Raw genomic sequence first — 12,858 nt, 5'->3', positions numbered from 1 at the left:
CGTCATGAGCACCGGAGCACCGTGCCTCATGATGAGCTCAGTTCGTCATGAGCATGGAAAAGGTTAACATCAGATTTACTTTTCCACACTTCATTATACGTTTCCCTTGATAACAAAGTGTAAAGACTCCTTGAATCAACTAGCATATTACCATCATATGAGTCTAATTTTATGATGCAGTGAGGCTTGGTCAACAATTCTGTGCTTTCTCTAACCACATCACAATCCAAAACTGAATTTTCAGAATGTGATTCTAAATCATTACTATACACTTGATCATATTTAATAGAGTCACTGTAACCATCAACACATAACATAAGCGGCTTCATGTTATCAGTAACATCACCCACTTCATGTACTTGATCTGATTGTATCTGTCCCGACGGATCTTGGTCCTACAGGCTTTGGCAAGATATCCCCTTTTTCCACAAATTCTACACAAGGCATTCCTCGCAGCCCATTGGGGATTAGCAGCAATGTAACCAGGTGCCCCACAACGGTAACACTTAACAGTCCTCATGTCAATTTTTGGAATATTATTATTACCTACAGATCTATCAATTTTGACAGGATTTTTTATAGGATATTTCTCTATTTGCTTAACTAATTTAGTTTCATCAACATAGGCTTGAGTTTCACATTTCTTATTATTCTGATCTCTACTTAATGAATCACTACAAACTTTCATTTCCTTATTCCATATCTGAGTATGTTCTAGACTTTTAGTGATTTGAATTGCCTCTTCTAGAGAAGGATCTTTAATGAGAGGTTTTTCTTGTATTCCCTTATTGTTAGTACATCTTACTATCTGGTTTGAATAAGAGAATCTGCTAGGTTTTCAAATTGGCATGAAAGAGATAGACCCCTTAATGCAGCAGCATAGGTACCAATATCCTCATCAACTTTCTGTTTGCGACTAAAAAATGTATGCCTTTTAAGGACCACAATTACTTTAGTAGTAAAGCGTAAATATAACATTTTCATTGACATTTCATATAGATTAATGGGTTGACCATCTCCCATTCCTAGAGAGATCTCAGGTAGATATTCATATAATCAACGCCTTTCAACTCCAAGATGATGGAGTAATATAGCTTGTTTTCTTATGGGGCCATATTTATCTGCCCCAGGAGCCAAAATGTAAGTAAAAAATAGTTTTTTCCAATCCTTTCAAGAGATCGCCGGATCACCTGGAGTAGGAAGGAAACTTGGAGCAGCAGACATGGATTGATCACCCATAATGATAAAAAAAAGGATTAAAATATATATAATACAATCTACCTGGAAGGAAAGTGTTGGTTAAGAAAACAACAAATCAAAACAATAAGTTAATATAAAAAGATAAAACAATAGTTTAAAATAACAAACCAGAATATTTGAAGTCTTCGATTTATAATTCCTTTCAAGTCCTTCTATTTATAATTCCAAAGACTTCTAAACTGTTGTAGTCTTTTCCAGTTCAATACTTCCAAACTGTAGAAAACTGTTCTCCTCTTTTCTTCAAATTCACATATTCCTCAAGATAGATGCAGTTTTCTAAAATCGCCATCGAATTTTGATAAAAATGATCGTAAAGTAATGTTTTTCTAATGAAAATCTGCCCAATCGCTTCAAATGGCCACCAAAAGAAACACTCTGTCCTCTTTTCAAGGGAAATAGGGCTTGCTTTGAAGAAAATCCAATATGGCCGCAAACAGAAACACTCGGTTCTCTTTCCAAGGATGGTAGAGCTTGCTTCAAAGAAAATCCAATATGGCTACCGAAAGAAACACTCGGTCTTCTTTTCAAGGGAGGTAGAGCTTGCCTCGAAGAAACTCCAATATGGCTGCCGAAAGAAACACTTGGTCCTCTTTTGCAGGGAGGTAGGGCTTGCTTCAAAGAAAATCCAATATGGCCGCAATCACCATATATCAGTTAGGAAGCAGTTCAAAGAATGCAATCTTTCATACTCTTGATATTTCTCAGGCAAGCATGTAAATCCTTAAAGTTTCACTATTAAAACATCCAGGTTCTATATTAAAACATCCAGGTTCTATATTTAAACAAATCTTCAGAAGTTTTAGTAAATATTAAGGAAAATAAACCTTTCCTTTCCTTATTGGAGAATACAGATTTTCCAATTTCAAATTAAATCTTGGAAAGTGTAGTAAGTATTCTTTCATCCAACACATTTTACTCACAGTATATCCAAAGGAGGTAGAACCCGATTTCAGCAGTGTAGACTCCAACTAAACCTCAACAGGTAGTTAAATCTCCAATAAGTCCATAAATCCAGGGGTGAAGGTATCAATGTCTCTGCCCCTACGCAGAGAAGACCACCTTGTCGCCAATATAAAGATTCAAGTTCCAGTCAATTTGATGAAGATCAAATAGCTTTATTTGAGAATCAAGGCAGATACCTCCAGCAGAGCTTCACGGCTCAACAATCAACTCCTATAATCAAAAGCCAATTTTCTATCCTAGCAACATAGCTAACATTCTAATGATGACATGCAGATGCACTCAACTCTACACAATTCCTGAAAAGACTGGTGGCAGTGCCTAGCTCTACCGCGAATTACATTGTTCATAGAGAATTATCTGTTCCTTTCCTTAGTGGCCTAATAAATAGGCAAGCACTCAACTTTTGGCAAGGAATATGGTGCAAAGACGAGGCCAAATTCTCCAAGGATTTAAATATGGACTGATTAGCTCTTGATTACAGCAAAAAAAAAATTCATGGTTGGAGCATATCTATACCCTTTGGAAATTTTGCAAGATGGATACTGATCGAAAAAACCCTGTAGCTATCCAGGATTTTTGTAAAACAGACCTAAAGTTAAGATACATTAATACTATGGAATGCGTAAGGGAGGTCAAAGTTAGTCAAATGCATAGCGCTATTTCTTACTGTGAAACTATACCTGAAAGGGGTCCACAAATGTACTTAATACAGGTCAGAAATATACAACACAGATTCTATCTAACACGACTTAGACTATGCACGATCCACTACTTAACAGCCTTCCCCAAAAGCGAAAAGTGGTGCCATAAATTCCCGATTTTCCCATGTGATGGTAAAACACCCCAATTCACGATGCATTTTATTCTCTGTTGTAGTTTTTATATGGACATACGAAAATCAATTTTACAACCTCAGTTTTTATCTAATATGTTTTTCCACTACAAACATGCTTTTAATTTTATATGTATCTTGGGCAATGAAAAAGTTATTAATGCTGTTATCCTGTTTATACAATTGGCAATAAGGAGAAGAGCACCATGCATTTTATGTATCTGTATGAAACAGGTTATTTTGTTTTTATCCTCTCAGGATTCCGCACTTTGCGCTTTAAAATTTATCTGACATATTAGCTTTTAGCAATTTAGGCATTCATTGGTCATTTTGTTTTATGCATTATATACAAATATACTATGTTGTGTTATATTGATGCTTATGAAATATGTTCTTATCTTTTTATTGTCTAAATTTCATAATTAACTGCAGCTTGTATCTGCTCCCCTATGATTAGCATGCTTTTACGGTGATTTAATCTCACAGAATAAAGTTGTTTTGACTTGACTTGAATGGTCAGCAGTTTGTTATGGAGACTGATATCACTTTCAAAGAGTGTTGGACCATCAGACCATGTCTGAGATGTGTTTAATGGTAGATGAATGTTAGGTGGTGATGTGTATCAGCGGGGCTTCTATTTTTGGATTGTAAAATATAGCTTGGGATTATATATGCTATCACAAACCTAACTCATTAAAACAGACTGTCATGCTTGTGTTCTCTTTCCTGGTTGACTAATTCACTCACTTCTGTGATTGGCGTTCGATCTCAAGAAACAGTCTTTATTCTGGTGGAGCCTCTCCTCTTTCTGACCTCAACAAGATGAGTACCTCTAAAATTATTTTGTAAATAAATGTATTACTTGTTAATAGAACCAAGTTACCCCTCGGCGAATGTGCATTCTACAAATATATCTTTTTTCTATGACTCTTCTTAGGTAGACTCTTCTCTGTGTAAGGGACATACTTGCCATTAAGTCATAAATGGCCTCTCATGAATGAATCAAGTTTATTTGCATAGTTAATTAAAACCATTGCATACAGTAAAACCAAATCAAATACTACAAGATAAACAAAATTAAAATGTAAAAATATAAACGTGTCAGACCGGCTGTAAAAACCATTAACATTTTTGACGATAAGCAGTGCGTTCTAAGTTTGTGCAAACGATCCTGCGATTAAAAAGGTCTTTATACAAAAAGGTTCTGTGCAGTCAAACTAGTGTTCTTAGGGGTGGCCCTTAGTGACTTAGCATAATAGCAGATGGGCCACAACCCAGGTCTTAATCAAGGTTTAGTTTGAAATGTATTTACGTACTGCAGGCATAGTTCTAAAGTGGTTGGAAAATGAGTCCCAAAGGATGGTCTTTGTTGGAACATGTTCCCAGAGATAGGTGGAATAAGGAGGCAGATCCTTGTTTGTCTTACTCATTCTTAAGCAGTTTTTGTTCGGCTATCATTAAGAATTTTACTAGTGGGCAATTTAGCTGGGTATTTTCTGGATTTAGACAGGCTAACATAGCTTACCTCCTAGTGTGAATGCCTTGTAGATTAAATGTTTTTTAGGAGATTCCACCATGCCTGAAGCATTTCTTTGCATTGGCAGATTAGATGTAGTATGTCACCTTGTTTAGCATTGCACAGTCTACAGGTGACTTGTGCTGATGGCCTTTGCCATGGTGGAAGTGCTGAGCACAAAGCAGAATTCCCAGTCTATGCCTCATAAAACTAATTTTTGTTGCCTTGAGGTACCCCTGATTGAAGTATGTTTGGGGGCCAGATGCTTTGTATGTATAGAGGGTCATCCATGCATGAGCTCTGTTTCAAAAGGTTGCCTTGTCTTCCACCAATGAGATTTGTTTAATGGTCTTCCAAACCAATTTTTTGAAGTTATGGTAGTCAATTTGGGCATCCCTAACCCCTTGAGTTTGGTGCGTTCCAGGGCTAGCTGGAGATAGTATCTGGCCTGGGAAGTCTCCCTTTGCTGTAAGTCATACCACAGCAGATGGTTAAGCAAGTGAGTGAGGGCGCTTTTAATCTCGAACAAGCTAATGATATATATATATAATGTAATGTAATGTAATGATGTCTTGTAATGCGCCTGAATCACCCCACATGGGCTATCTCCGCTCTTTAGACCGCTGGGGAACCCGTCCTGGCTTTCCCTGTGAGATGGTCCCTACTGGGTAACTCCAAGGTGAAACCAGGCTTCCCCGGCATATGTGGGGCGCCGTTGTGGAGATGAGGCAAGCTAATGCCCAGAGTTGCCGAGTGTGATCCCTGGTTAGAGTAGGCACAGAGGCGAGAATTATCGAGTCCGCTGACCCTGTTCCACGGCCCTGCCGCGTCGGCAATTGAACCGTGGTCCCGGGCCGTCCTCTGCTTCCGGGTCTGCCGCCTCTAACCAGTGAGCCACACCACTCCACATTATATATACCCCGTACCTTGCAAGATCGTGTCGTAGGAGCCCAAACAGCAAGTCAGAGGGAAATTCCTGGATTGCGCTAATTGACTTCACATACCAGTGTAATTGCAATTATACATTTAAATGGCAGACACCTATAGTTTACTGTGCTATAGGGAATACATAATAATAATTTCCACAGAGAAATAAAGTCGTTTACAATCTATTTTTAATAAAAACCATACATCTGAACAACTTAAAATGCAAGACAGTTAAAATTTCAAAGAAATGTTCTTTGAAAAGTAAAAATACTTGAAATCAATATCTCACATGCAAAATTAGACAATACAGCAATTAAAATTTCAGGACAAAGAAACATATATATGACATTTCAGCAATTCATAAATAATCAACAATGAAATACACACTACAAAGTGACGAACCCCTAATATGACTGTGGCTCCTAGATGTTTTTGCCACTATTGATCTGTAGATCCAAGGGCCTGTGATTACATTAACTTCTGTAGACAGCTGTGACAGTAATACATGTACATCCAGTGTTTACTAGGCCCTAATTGGATTCTTTGTATCTGAGAAATGCGTTGACGCGTTTCGGTGCAGTACATTTGATTCTGTGGCACCTTCTTCAGGACTTCTTTGGTAGGGGTTTCTTGTATCAAAAGAGTCTTGGTTTTTACTTTCTCTGTAAATGTATGGGGAGAAAAGTAAGGAGTCATTTTCTGTTCCTTTAGGTTACAGACTATTCTTCGTTCAAGTCATTTATATTGTCTATCACCTAGGTAGTTGCTCTGATCTCTCATTGACATATATGGTACACAGTCAGACACCTAGGTATTTGCTCTGATCTCTCATTGACATATATGGTACACAGTCCAGAGATATACAAGGTTGTCTATTGGGTGTTTCAGAACATTTCATGCTATACATGTGCTATATTTAGTCCATTATTATAATGCACTTGTCGATGCCCTTATAAATTCAAGTTATCTTTTGCCCTCCGAGTCCATTTCAATGTGGAAACCATTACATTAGGGAGTGCTGGTTCATATGGGAGAAATAAGGTGACTGGTGCACAGTTCTCACACTCACACTTTTACATAAAAAAATATTCTCACCCCCACTGAATGTGGTAGAGGATCCAAGCTGGGGCCTGTGTAGCGTTTCAATGGATTTCTGCAGTCTCTTGCTACTATGGCCTGGTAAAAAACATATTTGAATGATAGGGGACATTATTACTGGTCAGTGATATATGGGTTTAAACCTATGTTAGTAGGAGTTGGTTCGATATTCTAATTACCTTCCTCTTTTTAAAAAAACTCCTCGTATTGGGATGTCTTTTTCCGTCTATTCAGTCTTTTTGGCTGTATAAGCTTGTATATCTATTTAAACAAAGTGCATTCATAATTACGTTATTTTTCTCTTTCTAATTTAAGGTTAGTCATGTGATCTTGTTCAGCAGGTATCTTACCTTATAGTATTTTAAAACTTTCCTTGAACGGGCATAGGATACCAGGATTCCTCCCGGGAACTGGATATGTTCTGGTGGAACCAAAGTAAGTATTAAGCGATGTTTTTAATAGTGGCCCAGTTCGACTATTATCTTGTTCATTATACGTTATTTTACGTGGGGTTGACCCTTGTTTGGACATTATTCCCATCATCACTCATCTAGGTGTAATCCTTTATCCTACTATATATTTGGCACTGATCACTCGTTTACATGTAACCCTTTACACTACTATATATTTGGCACTGCGCTTATTTAGCCTTAGAGCGAGATACCATGGGGATGGAAGGTTGTAGCGGTGGTGATTCTGTCCTACGTTCAGTTCCTCCCCCCTTCCCTTGTATTATTAACATTGGTAGGTTCCTTTGCTCTATAAGTTGCGTTTTGACTCTGATGCTTATATACTGGATTAAATATATTTAAGCCCACTAATTCTGTCTCTGGATATACCCACGAGTTTCTAATAGCGCTCGTTAAAACTAGACCCCCGGGCTTCTCTTTAGCTCTTACCTCGGTTTCGTCGGAGCCGCGTCTCTGCCTCGTTCGATTCACTCTCTGGAGTGTTGGTTCGACGCACCTCTATTTACGCGTGCTCCCGGGTGGCTAATTGTTTACACCTGGCTAGTTCGTCTCCGTGTTGGGGGCGTGTCGTGCATGTGCGGTCGCGCCATCTTGGAACAGAGCCCGTGTAGTTCCTTTTATATCGTATAAGGTATTACCTATACTTCGTGTTCGTTCTCGTGTCCGGTTGTTTACGTTTACGGGACATTAGCTATGAGATAGCGCACCATGGTCGGAATTGTTACATGTTTTTTTAAAGTTTTCATTTACATTAGAGCCTGGCCAGTTCATCACAGTCTAATAGGCGTAACATAAAAAGCTGGTAGCGCCATCTTAGAACAGTGTCCGGATAGCGAAAATTCCCCTATCTTTTTCGGTATTACCTGTGAATCGCCGATACTCATACCTGATTGTTTATATTTACAGGGCTTATACTTCCCAATAACACACTGGTGTGTGAGTTATTTATTTATCTATTGGCGCTAAAACTATGGAGAGTTTCGGTTTTTCCCCCCCCCCCTTTATTTTCTCTATCCCCCCTAACAAGGTGCGCTCCGGGTGCACGGGTGTTTATGGTTAAAGGGCGCATTCTTTCTTCTTTTTTTATCCAATGGTTTTATAGATAAGACATGTTAAGGGGGATCACTATTTATATCTATACTTTTCTATGGATACGACATAAAGAGATGTCTATCGTTTGGCTGTCCACTGTGTAGGGTCCAGAGTTTATATCATTTAATTCTAGAGTACGTGGGTGTATATGTGGGGACTGGATTCCTGGGGGGGAACCCTATCCTCATTTTTATTGGATTGTATATCAGAGAATGGTTCAAAGAAAGTACCACTGCTCAAAATATACTTGTGTCTTAGATTAGATGAGGGCCTCCCATTCTTCCCTTGAGTTCAGGCCTTTCTTAATCGTATTGAATTTGACCATATACCACTGCTCCTGTTGTTTGCGCCTGGAAGTGCTATTACCTAATCTGGTCAGTTCTTTTATTCTTTCTAAGATGACCAATCTAAGGTCTTTTTCACTATGGCCCTGTTCTTTCCAGTGAGAAACTAGTGGGGCGTTTTCTTTGTTATTTTTGATGGCGGAATTATGTTCCCTTATTCTTAACCTTACCTCACGGCCGGTTTCTCCTATATATGCCTGGTCACACGGGCACAGGATCATATATATAACATTCTTAGTTCTGCAGTTGTTTAAGGTAGTGATCTCATGTGTCACTCCATTGTGTTCCACCTTTTTGGTAATCACACATAGTTCACAAATGCAGCAGTTGCCACATTTGTTGTTTCCAACTGCTTTGTTTCCTCTCAGGGTAGTTTGGCTTTCTGTAAGGTCATCCCTGTATGTGTGTACCAGGTTTGATCTCAGATTTTTGTTTTTTCTGTATGCGTATAATGGACGTTCCAGAATAGTGGTATCTGGTCCATTATTTAGGATTTTCCAGTTGTGGTTGATAATATTTTTCACCTGGTTTGCTATCACAGAGTGTTGGCTCACCATCACTATTTTTTCCTGTATTTTCTTTTTCTCTTTTTTAATTAGTAAACACTCCCTGTCGTAGTAGCGTGCTCTTTTCAGAGAGTGGTCAATCAGTTTTTTAGGGTAACCCCGCTCTCTGAATTTCTTTTTCATTTCTCCGGCATGTCTGTGGAAGTCTGTTAGATCCGTACAGTTTCTTCTCAAACGGAGAAACTCCCCAAAGGGTATTGAGTCTTTTTGGCTTTTGGGGTGGTAGCTGTTATAGTGCAGGATGGAATTACGGTCTGACTCCTTCTTGTACAATTCTACTTTAAGTTGTTTTTCTTGGCTCTTGATACAAATATCTAGAAAGTTTACCTTCGTTCTACTATATGCTGCTGTGAATCTAAGGTTAGGGTCTCCCAGGTTGAGCCAAGACAGGAACTCCTCAAGTTGTTCTATGGTTACCTGCCAGATGAAGAATATGTCGTCTATGAAGCGAGCCCAATTTCGAATATTTTCAAAAAATGGGCTCACTTCATTGTATATATGCTTGTTTTCAAATAAACTCACATATATACAGGCTAGACTAGGCGCACAGGTCGCGCCCATGCTGGTCCCTTTCTTCTGGATGTACCTGTCCTTTTTAAATAAGAAAATATTGTTAAGAAGTACCATGGAGACACATTCAACAATAAATTCTTTATTTCCTCCCACAATTTCGGTCTCTTCCAGGAGATTCTTGACTGCCACAATTGTATCTTTCTGCGGTATATTAGTGTAGAGTGACTCTACATCGAGAGTCACCATGAGTTCATTGTCCTCATCAAACTGTGTCCCTTCCACCTTAGCTATCATATCCGCAGTGTCGCGGATATATGATTTTTGTTTTTCCACCAAAGGTTTTAGGAACCTGTCCGCGTACTGGCTCAGAGGTTCAAGTAGTGAGTCAATGGACGCCACTATCGGTCTCAGCGGGGGATTATTGAGACTTTTGTGGACTTTTGGTAGTCCATACAGGGCCGGAGTTTTGGGATTTGTATTATTCAGAAATTTCCACTCTTCTTCAGTGATGTCTCCCTCTTCTAAGGTTTTTTGGAGCAGCGTTTCTACATCCTTTTTTAATTTATTAAGTCTGGTTTGGGGAACTCTAGCGTAGTGTTGTTCATTTGACAAGAGGATCATTACTCTTTGATCATAGTCATTTGTGTCAAATACTACTACTCCTCCCCCTTTGTCCGCAGGCTTTATTGTTGTACTGGTGTCTTTAGACAAGGAATTGATGGCCTCTCTCTGTTCTTTAGTAATGTTCTGTTCTTGAAAATGTTTTTTGTCTAATAACAAACCTATCTCCAATTTCACAATGGATTCAAAGATCTCCAAATTTTTGTCAACCATGCCTACGCTGGGGGTAAGGGTGGACTTAGTTCGTAGACCCAAGTCTGTTGGTGGTTCTCTATTCGGTCTATTCTCAAAAAACCTACCAAAGAAGTCCTGAAGAAGGTGCCACAGAATCAAATGTACTGCACCGAAACGCGTCGACGCATTTCTCAGATACAAAGAATCCAATTAGGGCCTAGTAAACACTGGATGTACATGTATTACTGTCACAGCTGTCTACAGAAGTTAATGTAATCACAGGCCCTTGGATCTACAGATCAATAATGGCAAAAACATCTAGGAGCCACAGTCATATTAGGGGTTCGTCACTTTGTAGTGTGTATTTCATTGTTGATTATTTATGAATTGCTGAAATGTCATATATATGTTTCTTTGTCCTGAAATTTTAATTGCTGTATTGTCTAATTTTGCATGTGAGATATTGATTTCAAGTATTTTTACTTTTCAAAGAACATTTCTTTGAAATTTTAACTGTCTTGCATTTTAAGTTGTTCAGATGTATGGTCTTTATTAAAAATAGATTGTAAACGACTTTATTTCTCTGTGGAAATTATTATTATGTATTCCCTATAGCACAGTAAACTATAGGTGTCTGCCATTTAAATGTATAATTGCAATTACACTGGTATGTGAAGTCAATTAGCGCACTCTAGGGCTTTCCCTCTGACTTGCTGTCGTTGTACCCTGTTCCCTGGTGTAAGTGAGGTACCCTCTCTTTTGAAATCTGTAGGAGCCCAAACTCCAGCCTTATTCGGGCTGAGGAGGTGTAATTCGGAAGGCAGAGCAATTGTCTGTAGGCTTTGACCTATATATTGTCCAGTTCCTTTGCATTTCTGCCCCGCATACCTTCGCTGCCGTATGCAATTGAAGGTAGTAGTTTGGCCTGGGCTACCTTTAGTAAAGGAGTCAAAGTCGGCCTGGTCAGTTTGTTAGCAAGGTTTTTCATTGTTGGAGCCATTAACAGACCCTTTCTTCTTGCTTCCTCCATCCGGGACTTAAACAACCCTCCGTTGTCGAATGTGACTCCTAGGTACTTGTGTTTGTCAGTTGACTCAATTTTTGTATCACTGAGGAACCAGTTTCTCTGGCGTTTCTTTTTATTGTTATATATTGACATCGTCCGTGTCTTTTGCAGATTTATTTTTTAATTGTTTTCTATGGCATAGAACGGCATTGCTGTCAGTAGGTGCTGTAGGCCGACAATAGTATGACTTAGCAGAACTACGTCGTCAGCGTACATGAGGTTTGTCAGTATTTTTCCGCCTATCCTCGGTGAGTGTGAGTTGCAAGCACCCAGAGCCTTTGGCCTTTCCTTTCACAATGGTGAGTATAAAACATTTTTTTTTACCAGGAAAGAAACATATATCTTAAAGAGTATTGGGCTCAGAGATGAACCCTGGGGAACTCCACAATTGCACATACTAGGAGATGAAGGCGTCCAACTGCACAGTAGGACAGTGTTTATTAGGCCATTTAATGTTTTTTAAATTGTTTACATTCAGGCTTTATCCACAGGCAGTGTGACATGAACTTTGATTTAATGCAGCTTAGCCAACTGTCACACATCTTTTGTTAAAATAATACATACCGCTAAAGTAGAATGGTTGGAGGTTTCACACGTACCAATGGGGTCACTTGGGAGTTATGTTTATCCTTTCACCAGATCTATGAAAAAAATATAAAATATTCACCTGAAAAGCAAAAAAAAGCAGATTAGGCCATCACTGACTTTGAGAGCCTGTGTTTAGGTACCTTGTACTTCAATAACTTGTCACTTGCGAATTAAAGGAACGGGTAGAAAGAAAGGGTCATAGTATGCTTCTCCTAACCAACCTTTTGCAATTGAAAAGGTTATGTGTATTGGTAGTTGCAAAATTTCTAAAGCACTTCTTTGGGAAAGCCTGCATGCGTCGCATAGTGGTAGCAACCTGTATTCAGGAGCCTTCATCGTTGATAATCCGCAATGCCCTTCAATATTTAATTTAGAAATATTTACCTTTTAGCTGATGAGATGTTTATTTGGTTTAAGTCTCCTCCTGCCTGACACGTGCCCTACTCTTTCACACCCCAGAGCAGCAATCTCTGACACAATTAGTGAGGGCCTATGTCTTTTAATCAAAATGTTTGAGCCCACCCACATACGTCACTTTTAATAGTACAATTTTTCCCCACAGAAAATTAGCAAATGAGTGTTGTTTTTCTTGTCTTTGATATCACATATGAAAGCTTTTTCTTGTCTTTGATATCACATATGAAAGCAGAAGCAGCAATGAGGCACAGGGTCATGGCTGATTTGCATATAGCCAGTGTCTGACCTAGGGTGGTGTGGAGTGCAAAAAAACAATGGATTTAGGCCCAGATCTTTGTACTGGGATGAATGTAAGACATTGTTCTGCATTCTGTCCATCAACTGTGTTTTTTTGCAATTTTCACCCCGAGT

This window comes from Lissotriton vulgaris, chromosome 11, assembly GCF_964263255.1.
Source record: "Lissotriton vulgaris chromosome 11, aLisVul1.2, whole genome shotgun sequence".
NCBI classification, from domain to species: domain Eukaryota; kingdom Metazoa; phylum Chordata; class Amphibia; order Caudata; family Salamandridae; genus Lissotriton; species Lissotriton vulgaris.
Note: the sequence above shows the minus strand (reverse complement) of the source record.